The sequence below is a fragment of the Candoia aspera genome, chromosome 4 (genome assembly GCF_035149785.1).
Source record: "Candoia aspera isolate rCanAsp1 chromosome 4, rCanAsp1.hap2, whole genome shotgun sequence".
Classification (NCBI taxonomy): Eukaryota; Metazoa; Chordata; class Lepidosauria; order Squamata; family Boidae; genus Candoia; species Candoia aspera.
Window position 1 is genome coordinate 62,688,510 of NC_086156.1, and position 12,482 is coordinate 62,700,991.

Below are 12,482 nucleotides of genomic sequence, written 5' to 3' on the forward strand. Positions count from 1 at the left end.
CATAAATCTTTTTTATCAATGTCAACAAGCAATCATTTGTGAGAAAACTTTGGCCATGACACACGGTATGATAAGCAAAAACAGCTTCACTTGCTGAAATTTTATCGCTTTCACTATCATCATCATGTCTCATAAATGAACTGATGTTTTTAACTGAAGTCTTCTCAGCATCCTTATGTTTCTGGCTACTTAGATGTTGGTTGATGTCACTTCAACCTCCATGAGCAATGGAAAAATGGATATTACAACATTGGCATACCACTTTTGTTCCATCACTGCACAGTCTGTCCAGTTTAATAAATTTGAATTCCTTCTGGAGATCTTCATTAAACTACAGTTTCGCCTCTTTGTCTTTGGCATTGCAAAGGTAGACTTCAAGCTATAAAAAATACGAAGTTTAAGCTATAGACTTTAAGCTATAAAAAATAAGACTTAAAAATATGAAGTTTAAAACAGCAATGTATTACTTCCCATTTTCCATTGAAAGGAGAGGTGTCATGTTCGCCGTTTCAATGTCTTTGATACATCGTAACATTTCGCATGTCATTAATTGGATGCGTGTTTCATCTCTCTGGGGAGGATGGGAACAGTTATCTTTTAGCTTTGCTTTGGAATGTATTTGTCTTATCTACTGCGCTCAAGGTTACTTTCCCAGGCTAGCAACTCTGACGATTGCTAGCACCTGGGCCGGGCGGGGCTGTTACGAGGGAGGCGGGATACGTTTGCACCAAGGGTTTAAGTTTGTATTTGGCGCGCTTTTGCTCATTCTCAGCTTTCTTTGTACTTGTCTTTAGTTCTCTAATAAATCAGATTTCATTTAGCAGCCTCTTGTGAGTCTGAGTATTTGGGCTAGGGCAATCATTACATAAAGCTGAGAATCTAAGATCCTAACCCCGCTGGCCCCTGTCCAGGAAAGACAAGTGTCTAACCCTGTGAGGGAGAGAGCCCGCGATGACCGAACCCGACATCATGATGATGGAAGAAGGGGAACCGGACTCGACCGTGAGGCAGTCCGGCCGACCGTCCCAAGGTGGGGAGCTGTCAGCCATCCGGGAAGAGGCGAGCTCCGAGTCGGAGAGTGAAGCCGGGGGGCTGAAAACGGCCCCGGAGACCACCGTGAATTCTCCGGGCAAGCTGCTCACCTGGGATGAGACCCAAGGAGATGCCACCGTAGCGGGGGGCCCATCCTGGAAGCAGAGATACCCATTATCCCCCAACGTGGTGCAGGTGCAGCCAACGGAGGGCTCTCCCACTCCGGATCGGATCCGAGTACTGGAGTCCAAAATGGATTCGTTGGAGGCTATACTGAAACAGCTGAGCTTGGATGTGACCTCGTTGCGAGAGGTCTGGGAAGAATCAAGCCAGAGGCATTCAACCCCTTCTTCCCAGGGGCGGTCCCCGGAACGGCGACGGGTGGTGTGGAGGCGCGAAGGGGACCAGTCGGTCCAGATGGAAATCGCAGCATCGCCAGGGCGATCGCCCCGGGGCCCCATGCCACCCCGAGCCAGGGAAGCACCAGCCGCGGCAGCACCAGTGGTGGGGCGCAGCCCGGCGGGAGGCGGCATGCGAGACTTCCCTGTCAAGTTTGATGGGGACCCGACCAAACTCTCGTTCTTCCTGACGAATGCGAAAACCTACATGGAAGAATGGGGGGCGTTTTTCCAATCAGAGAAGGCAAGGATCATCACCATTGCCACCAAACTGAAGGGGAGGGCGGCAGACTGGTATGTCCAGATGTGCCAGTCGGAAGCGCCTGAACTGGAAAGTTTCGATGAGTTCCTCTGGGCGTTGAAACAACACTTCGAGGACCCCTTAGCAAAAGAGAGAGCAAAGCGAGCCCTGAAGGAACTCAAGCAGGGGTTCAGATCGGTCGCAGATTATGCTTTGGAGTTTAAAGCGCTAGCTGGGAAGGTGGATGACTGGTCCCAAGCAACCATTATCGAGCTCTTCAAGGATGGCTTGAATACAGAGGTGCTGCGCTGGTCCCTGGGGAGGGACGACCCATATACGCTGTACGAATGGATCCTGCTGGCGGGGAGGGCTGAACATGCCCAGGAGATCTTTGCCCAGCGGAAGACCGCCAAGTCGGGGCGGGAGGTGAAACCCAGCCGCCCAGTGAGCACCGGGGGGAAACCGGGACAACGACCCTGGGACGAGGAGCGGGAGAAGCGGTACGCAAAAGGCTTGTGTTTGAGATGTGGTAAGGAGGGGCATCGAGTAGCAGCATGCCTGAAGGCAAAGGGGGAGGAACGGCCCGGCAAACCGTCGGCGAAGTCCCCTGCATTGCCGAGGAAGCAGAAAGCCGCAGTGGCTGAAGCCGAGGGAGACGATGTGATGTTCTACGACATTGAAGGGGAGACCGAAATCCTGCAGCCGGCGGGAAACGCCAGCCACCTGCTCTAAAGGGCGCCGCTGGGCAGGTGGTAGAGGAAGGGCGCGAGCCTCCATCGGTGAGTGGCAGTTACCGCATTCTCACGGTGAAATTGAAATTGGGCTCCCAATCCAAGACTGTAGAAGTATGGGCCATGATTGATTCGGGGTGTTCCCGGTGTCTTATGCACCCCGAATCATTACAAGAGGACTCGCAATCACCCACAAGGTCTGGGTCAGGGTTTCCCTTGGCAATTCAGCGAGACTGGAAATATAGGACCAATTGGCAGCAGGGCAAGGTCTAGACGACAGTCTACCCACTTGGCAATCCACAAGGTTCAAAGGCAGGATCCTCAGAATGCAGCAGACAAGCCTTGAGGTCCAGTTCAACTGTGGAGTATTCTGGAGTAGCAGCGCACAAGGCAGGCACTAGTCTAGGACCAAAGTGGACTTCCCACAGAACTCCAATGCAGACCTTCTTGCAGTGGCAGGCTTAGAATCGGTGAAAGCGAGGTGAAGTTTCAGAATGGAGGTCGCAGTGACAGCAAGGACAGATTCCAGCACTGAGATGGAAGTGATTGCCAGGCAAATGTCTGCAACAGAAGAAAAGTCTGGTGCAGAAGCGTCAGCTTGGCTGGGCTCCCTGATCATCTACTGGAGACAGGAGCATTGCAGAGTCAATGCCAGGTTGGAATGGCTCCTGGGGTGTGGCGGCGAGGTCTTCTGAGCTCAAGGCTTTTGACAGCTGATAGGAATGGTTGTCTCCAACAACCCATTCTACTTGCTGTCATCCTTTTATATGATTGTCTGCCCGCCATTTTAGGGACCAATCGTGCTGCTCTCTCCTGGGCACGTTTTTCTGCCCTTCGATCCCTGGCACTAATAGGCAGTGGTGAGTCTGGCCCCAAACTACTGCAAATGGGTATGTCAACCTCCTTTCCAATTTCAATTTCAATTTTTTCCTGCTTTTCCCAATAACGGCTCCAATGTTTTTTAAAAAATGGGACAAAATTGACATTTATATTAAAATAACAGGACGGTCGGGAAATGTTAAAAAAATGGTACTGTCCCATTCAAAACAGTATGTATGGTCAGCCTAAGATTGGAGCACCACTGCAGTTCCACTTTGGTTGCATCTCCAGCCTATCAGTGGTTGTGAGGATTGTAATGCCTCAATCCTAATGCATAAGAACTTTTGCCACAAGCCATCAAAGATATGCTAAAAGTCTTTATTAGGATATTACTAGGATAGGTAATCACAAGCCAGTCAAAGCCTTGAATAAAAAAGTTCGCACCCAAACAGCCTATTCAAACAGCTTCTTCCTCTCTCAGCCCCTCCTAGGTCTGCATGTCACAGCCTGGTACTTTTCCATGCTTTCTTGCATTCTCTCTCCCTCCTTTGAAGATTTACAACCATTCTCAGATGGCTCCAATTTGTTTTCCTTTGATAAGGAGTTCTTCCAAACAAACCAATGTCTCTCTGGAATGCGGGCTGCTCTCTTGCTTACAGCTTCAGTTACACATTTCTATTCTAAACACTACTCTATCTATTTTTTATTTCTCCATGTTGGAGTATTGCATTCAGACACTGATTGTGCCTGAATGCTGAACTCTGTCAGTGGTCTTCTGAGCAGGTGCAGCATATATGCAGATGCTACTTGCCTCAAATCAAAGCAGGCTGTTGAGGTGGATTAATCTTGCTTCCATGCTTTGGGAGACATGATGCATTGCTTCCAATGCTATCTTATTAGCAAGGCTCCTCCTGCACAAATGTTATAAACTGATAGATATTTTCTCTCAGCCTTGTTGCTGCTGTACTTTATATTTACTATCCATTTTTGGCAACCTCCAGATTTAATACCATTAAAAAAAATCATTGTATAAGTCTGTGAGATGTGCTTATTTTTAATTACTTGGATATTAAAACTACTTTATAATTCAGTCATTTAGGCATTTTACTTGAAATTCTCTGTCTGCCCCACCACCCCATTTCAACATTTATCCATCCATCCATCCATCCATCCATCCATCCATCCATCCATCCATCCATCCATCCATCCATTTACAGCTTTGCCCAGTAGGAAACTTTGGGAGCATCTTTAAGTAATAAACGTTTTCAAGAAGGTTTCAGTAATAGTGGAAACATACTCAAGTAGCAATCATGAGCCCTTGACAGTTTGAAAGTGATCAGGAGAACAAATAATTGATTCCAATCAACAGCACCTGGTTTGATAATTGCTCAAGTGATTATAAGTCAATAATATAAAACCAATTCAGGAATCTTAACTTAGACTGCATTAACCTCCCATTTACTCCACGAAAGGGAAATTGCATTATTTTTCATGAAAACAATTCTAATTTTTATGCTATTATTTTCTATTAATATTACAATTCTGTTCTGTGGCTTTTAAATCTATTGTTCCGTGATCCCATAATCTAATAAAATGGGTTCGAATCCATTTTATTAGATTATGAGATGAACAACATGATTATTTTAAAGCTTCTAAGGTTGCTTGTTTTTTTTTTCCTTTCTTCATATAAATTGTAAAAAACTTGGTTCATTTTGCAAACCTCACTGCCATTCTGCATCACTGACTGACTAGCCAGGATGCATTAATGCAGATAAAAATAGCAAGGGAAAATGATGTTGGGCTGAACCGCATAACTCTTATAACATGTACCTCTGTCTGTAGAAGCTACATGTAGCTGTACAAGATGACTAAAGAAGGAGGGAGGGAGGGAGCCCATGGACGGAGCCCCTGGATGGAGCAACGGCAGAGGCCAGTGGGTCCTGGTGGGGTGCGGTGCCGGAGCGACCCAGGACTGGGGCTGGAGCTGGAGCCGGAGGCTTTCGGAGCTGTGGCGGTTGGAGCTGCTACCAGGACTGTTTTTGGTTTCCCCCAAGGGAACTGGGGAGACCACACTGAGCCTCAACAGTGCCAGGACATGGATGCCAGCAGCATGGGAGATTTGGCAGCAATGGGACCCAGGGGATATCGGCAGTGTGGCAGGCCTCGAGTGGCTGCTAGAGCTGCAGCCGGAGCTGCAGTCGGAGTAGTCCAGTGCAGTGGACCTCAAGTGGCCAGGGCCATGGCCAGAGTTGTGGCTGGGAGGTGCTCTGAAACCCCCCAGATGAGCTAGGGGGTGGCGGCCCACCCTGGCGATCATGGGGAGCAGCGGACGCCAGTGAATGTCAGTGGCGCTGTGGACCCAGGTGACAGGTTGTCTCCTGCTGTGGGAAGTTGGGGGAGTTGACAGGAGCCACGCAGCCACAAACTGGCCTTGAGGATACATTGGGCGTGGGTGACAGATTGGTTGCAGCTACGCCAACAGCACAGGAGGTCTAAAGTCCAGCTCGACAAACATGGACACCAATGGCACAGCAGGCCTGGGGAGCGGCAACGTGACCGGCGCAGCCCCTGGATAATTGGACTGACCGGGTGCCCAGTGCTCTGTAGAAGAACTGGTGTGATGATTGCCTTACTCTAAATAAAACTCTCAGACTCAAAATGTCAATTCAGGTTCTGGATTTATTTAGAAAAGAGTGCAAACAGGTAAAAAGCTGAGAATGAGAAAAGCGCGCCTAAACTCAAACTAAATAGCGTCTTTGCAAACAACACCCCACCCCCTCCCTCACATACAGTTCTCCCCACATTCCCAGGTGCTCCTAACGATCTCTGCTGATCAACGGGCAAAAAGACCTTGACATTTCAGAGATAGCCTAAACACATTCCTTCTGGCACAGATCAGCACGTCTCCTGTACAAGGCTCTCAGCAGCACCCTCCCAGCCCGGACACGTATCAGCACCTTGGCAAGCGAACCGTTACGATGTAGACAAACACCGGAACAGTGAACATGACATACCGCCCCCTTAAAAAAATCAGTTATCAGAGGGCTTGGAAGGCTAGGCAATGAAATCAGGGGCAAGAACATCGCATGCAGCAACCCATTCAAGATGGGGAAAGTGTTCCCAGCGGACGAGGTACTGCAGAGACCCCCGCAGTCGGTGGGAGTCGAGCACTTCTTTAACCTCAAAATGTTGCTGGCCAATCATGATCAGTGGAGGGGGAGGCGAGCAGGGATGCCAGCGAGCCAAATCCCGAGCAGGCTTGAGTAAGCTGCAGTGAAAAACAGGATGCAAATGCTTCAAATTATGAGGCAAATCCAAATGAACAGTGACAGGATTGAGCACGGCAATAATTGGAAATGGCCCAATGAACTTAGGAGCTAGCTTCCTAGAGGGCTGAGGGGACTTTATAAACTTAGTAGAGAGATAGACCAAATCACCTATTTTGAAAGCCGGCTGGCAGCGGCGATGCCTATCAGCATGCCGTTTATAAGCCTCTTGAGCCACACGAAGAGCAGTGCGAATAACGGGCCAGGAATCAGCCAGCCTAGAGCCCCAATCGCAAGCGGCAACAGCCGGAGCAGGAGGCTGGGGAAACTCTGGAATGGGAACAAAATCCCTACCAGAAACAATGCGAAATGGGGTTTGCCCCATGCTCTGGTGAACAGCATTATTGTAAGCCACTTCAGCGAAAGGGAGCAAGTCAACCCGATCATCCTGATGATAGTTTATATAAGAGCGAAGGAATTGCTCCAAAGTGGTATTAAGGACCTCAGTGGATCCGTCAGTCTGGGGGTGCCAAGCAATGGATAAAGCCTGCTTAGTGCCAATCAATTTCAAAAAAGCCCGCCAAAACTTCGAGGTAAATTGTGTGCCCCTATCGGTCACCAAATGAGAGGGGCAGCCGTGAGGATGGTACACGTGTATCAAAAAAAGTTTAGCCAGCTGTTGCGCCGAGGGAATAGAAGCGCAGGGCACAAAACGAGCCTGCTTAGAAAAATAGTCCTTGACCACCCAAATGACAGTCTTCTTCTGACTGGGAGGTAAATCTACAATGAAATCCATGGAAATCACATCCCAGGGGTGTGCAGGGTCAGCCACCAGCTGTAGGAGTCCCTGTGGCTTACCAACAGAAAGTTTGGACATCGCACAGACAGGACAAGAAGCCACATAGGCTTTGACATCCTTACGTAGTGTGGCCCACCAGAATTGCCTCCGGATCAAATGTAGGGACTTCAAAAACCCAAAGTGACCAGCCTGCTTACTGTCATGAGAATGAGCCAGTATAGTAGGACGTTGAGAGTCAGGTACATACAACCGCCCCTTGGCCCAAGCAAGGTCGTGCTCCATGGACACCTTGTCAGGATTAGCAAGCAGCCATGGATCAGAACGCAGCGCAGAAACAAAAGTAGAGCACAATGCAGCGGACAATGGAGGCGGCTTGCGAACTGGCAAGGAAGGAGGGGCGGGGGCTGGCCCCGAGCATTGCTACGGGTGACAGCCACCAAACCTAGTTACGGGCCTGAGAGGACAGTGCCAATTACATCGGAAACTGGGCTCTCATCTTGTGGCAACCTGGAAAGGGCATCAGCCAGAAAGTTCTTCTTGCCAGGTATAAATTTAAGCTGGAAATTAAAACGGCTGAAAAATTGAGCCCATCGAATCTGCTTTGGGCTGAGGCGCCTGGGTGTATGGAGCACCTCGAGGTTGCGGTGGTCCGTCCAAACCTCAAAAGGGGAGGAAGCACCTTCCAAGAGATGCCTCCAAGCCTCCAAGGAAGCTTTAACAGCAAAAGCCTCCTTTTCCCAAACATGCCAGCATCTCTCTGACTTGGAAAATTTTCGAGATAGATACACACAGGGCTTCAAAAGCCCAGCAGAATCCTTTTGTAACAAAATAGCTCCAATTGAAAAATCAGAAGCATCAACCTGAACAACAAAAGGAAGGTCAGGATTAGGGTGGGAGAGGATGGGCTCTTCAGTAAAAAGAGCCTTCAGCCAATCAAAAGCAGTCTGACAGGCAGGAGTCCAATTGAGCACGGCCCCTGGGTTCTTAACTTTTCGGGTCTCCCCCACTCCCTTAGTCCATAACAAATCAGTGAGGGGCAGGGCAATTTCAGCGAAGCCCCTGACAAAGGATCTGTAAAAATTGGCAAACCCAAGGAAACTTTGAAGTTGGCACCGGGTCCTGGGTTGTTCCCAAGAAAGCACAGCTTGAATCTTAACAGGATCCATTTCAATGCCCTTATCGGAAATCCTGTAACCAAGGTAATCCAAGCAAGACTTATGGAACTCACATTTAGACAGCTTAGCATAAAGCTTGGCAGCCCTAAGCTTGGTAAGAACCTGTTTAAGAAGTCGTTCATGTTCCTTTAAGGTTTTAGTATAAATGAGTACATCATCCAAATACACCAAAACCCCCTTAAACAAGTGGCCATGCAAAACTTCATTGATCAGCTGCATAAATACCCCCGGCACCCCCACCAGACCAAAAGGGAGAACCTTATATTGAAAAGAGCCCAAAGGACAATTAAAAGCCGTTTTCCATTCATCCCCCTCCTGAATGTGAATGCGGTAGTAGGCTTCGCGGAGATCCAACTTTGAGAAAACCCTGCCAGTGGACAGATGTGCGAGCATGTCTTTGATGAGAGGCAGAGGGTACTTGTTGGAAAGGGAGGCGGAATTTAATCCGCGGTAGTCCGTGCAAAGTCTCAGGCTGCCATCCTTTTTCTCCCAAAACAAAACAGGAGCCCCAACCGGCGAGTTTGCCAGCTCAATGAAGCCTCGAGCCAGGTTCTTGTCAATGAACTCTCGCAAAGTGGCAAGTTCTTTCTTAGTCATAGGGTAAATCTTTGGCTTCAGCAAGGGGACGTCCAGAAGAAGTTCAATGGAACAGTCAGTCTTGCGATGGGGGGGTAACTGGTCAGCCTCCTCCTCCTCAAAAACATTGGCAAAGTCCGAGTATGTGGCTGGAAGACCTTCCAAGGGGGGTGGGGAAGGCAGAGAATCAACCACCTCTGCTTGCCCAGCCGTCAGAGGCATGGCACGCCCCAGAAGGGGAGCTTGATAGAAGCCATCCTCAAAGGTAATGGAGTGGGACTGCCAATTGATGTAGGGGTTATGCGAGGTGAACCAGGGAATTCCCAACACAACCAAAGGATTCCCTACAGGGGTCACGATGAACTGAATGAGTTCGAAATGGGAGCCCATACGCAAAGCGACTTTCCCAGTAAACTGGGTAGCTGCCCCCCCCCCCCCGCTGTGGAGCCATCAAGCTGTTGAAAAAGCAGCGGCTTTGGGAGAGGGAAGCAGGGCAAATCCAATGCCTTGACTAAGTCAGGATGGATTAAACAGTGAGAACAGCCTGAGTCCAATAAAGCCCAGACCTCGAGGGACTTGGATTGAAATCCCAATTCAATTTTGACAGCGAGGATAGGGCAATCAGCACTCACCATGTTAGGATTGCGCCTGGATCGAACCACCTGCCCCGTGGCGCCGGTTAAGACAGGTGGAAGTCGTTTCCCACCAGCTGCTCCAAAGCCTCTAATTCATCTCCCGGGGTGTAGATATCATCGTTGTCCACAGTAGCCAGCGCCCCTGTCAACCAACGAGAAGGGTTGGTCAGTTTCTTGGTTGGTTTTTGAGGCACTTTTGCGGAACGATCCAGTCTCTTGGCTTTGGGGCAGTCGACAGCATGGTGACCCGGTTTTCCACAGGTGATGCATTGCCCACGGACAAAGCGGCGTTGCTTCTCCGCATCCCTTCTAGAGGTCGATGGAAGAACCGGGGCTCGGGTAGCGGTGACAGACTTGTCTTCTTTGGTGGCCATCATAAAAGTGCACTGGGCATGTTCTGCTTTACCAGCGAGGCAAATCCAATCATGCAATGAGTTGGGATCATCCCGGCCAAGTGCCCAGCGCAAGACTTTGTGATTGAGTCCATCCTTAAAGCGATCAATTAAGGTGGCCTCGGATCATTCAGGAACTTTACCTGCCAAAACCTTGAATTCAAGTGCATAGTTAGCCACAGGCTTCTGTCCCTGAACCAGTTCTTTAAGAGCGTCCTTAGCTCTCTCTTTAGCCAAAGGATCCTCAAAGTAGCGCTTCAGCACAGCCAAAAAGGCATCGAATGTGGCCAGGGCAGGGGCCCCAATCTCCGACAGTTGTACATACCAGTCAGCAGCCCTGCCTTTCAACTTCGTGGCCACTGCAGCTATCTTTTCTTCCTCCAAAGGAAAGAGGTGGCCATGCCGTCTCATGAAGCTGGTGGCATTGGTGAAAAAGAAGGACAGGTTAGCGGGGTCACCATCAAACTTCACCGGGAAGTCCCGGGGGGTTCCGCCAACCTGCGGGACCCCACCCGATTGTTGCCTCAGGGCCACCCCTATGGGAGTGGATCCACGCAGACCTGATGGAAAAGCTCGTGGTGGGGTTCCTCCTCCAGTAGCTGGTGAGGGGGAAGGCGGGAGGCTAGGTGGCCTCATTGCCCCGGGACCTCAGACGATCTGCACTAGGTCCCCAAAGGCAGCCGACATAGAACACAAGACGTGTTCCATGGATTCGATCTTGGACTCCAGGACCCTAATCCTGTCAGGTGTAGCGGAGTCTTCCAGCACTGGACCTTCTGGCGGTGGGCTCCCTGATACATCTGGTCGCATCTCTCTCGGAGTGTCAGGCCAGCGGAGCTTCCATGTGGAGCGGGACGTGCCTGGTCGGGGGTCCACCAGGGCATCCCATAAAAATTGTTCTTGTGCCTCCATGTCGTCTGGCGGGGGTTTCTTTGACCCCGCGGTAGAGTAGGAGTCCCCGGACTGAGGTGTGGCTTGGGCTGGGACAGGGCTTGGGTCCCTGCTCGGGAACGTTGACTCAGGGAGTTGTTCTGTCTGCTCCTCGAGCTCCGTGGGATCCTTTCCCCCTTCAGCCATCACTAATTCCTCTTTCACAAGAAAATTTTCCAGTAAAGAGTAGCAAGATTGGTTTGAAAAATGATTCTCAGCTTTATGTGATGATTGCCTTACTCTAAATAAAACTCTCAGACTCAAAATGTTAATTCAGATTCTGGATTTATTTAGAAAAGAGTGCAAACAGGTAAAAAGCTGAGAATGAGAAAAGCGCGCCTAAACTCTAAATAGCGTCTTTGCAAACAGCACCCCACCCCCTCCCTCACATACAGTTCTCCCCACATTCCCAGGTGTTCCTAACGATCTCTGCTGATCAACGGGCAAAAAGACCTTGACATTTCAGAGATAGCCTAAACACATTCCTTCTGGCACAGATCAGCACATCTCCTGTACAAGGCTCTCAGCAGCACCCTCCCAGCCCGGACACGTATCAGCACCTTGACAAGCGAACCGTTACAATGTAGACAAACACCGGAACGGTGAACATGACAACTGGTCTGTGGGCACGAATTCCAACTTTAAGAGCTGAATCCTTGGGCTTTAACTTTGGCCATCCCCCCCCCCCGCCAACATTTTAGTCATCATCAGTCATCTTTAGCCTTGTGAAGATCCCTCCAGGTGTATGGGGTACTTCCTCCAGGCAGGAGAGGTGGGAGAGGGAGTACGGGTTATTGGTTGAGAAGGATTGTATGGACACACTTGCCCCCTGAGTGAGAGGCAGGGGGTGAGGAGTAGTGGCTAGTGCACCCCCTCTGGACTAGTGAGAGAAGTCGAGTGGGGGGCAGTGAATGAGTGGATAGGCAATGGTGAGGCCCTGACAGCGCTGAGAGTGGGAGCTGGTGTGCTTGAAGGGCCCACCATCGCATTGTGATTGAGTGTGTGAGGGCATGAGTGAGTGTGTGCTTGGATGGAGGAATCTCTATTTTTAACCAGGGTCTTCAGAGTCCAGGATTGAGGGCTAATGGATGGTGAGACTCTGGGGACTGTAGGGCGGGACAGAGGATTGAGGTGGTGACAGGTCAGGGATGTTATGATGGGAGCCAGAGGATGGACCATCTATGGGGAAGATGCTCCTGGTGTTTATTACTGGTGGCGTGTTCCAGCCCTCTGTGCTGAAAGCCAGACCCTTGTCAGCAGACCCATGGAGGCCCTGGGCTTTGGCTGCTGCTCTGCAATGCCAGGTCCATTACCAACAAGGCCCCCCTCATCTGCAACATGGCGTGTATTACTGAAACCTGGCTGGGCATGGAAGGAGGTGTTCCTCTTTTGGAGATGTGCCCGGCTGGGTTTCGAGTATGGCACCAGCCGAGACCTCATGGCAGGGGAGGAGGGGTGGCTGTTGTCATCCGGGAATCCCTTGTGGAT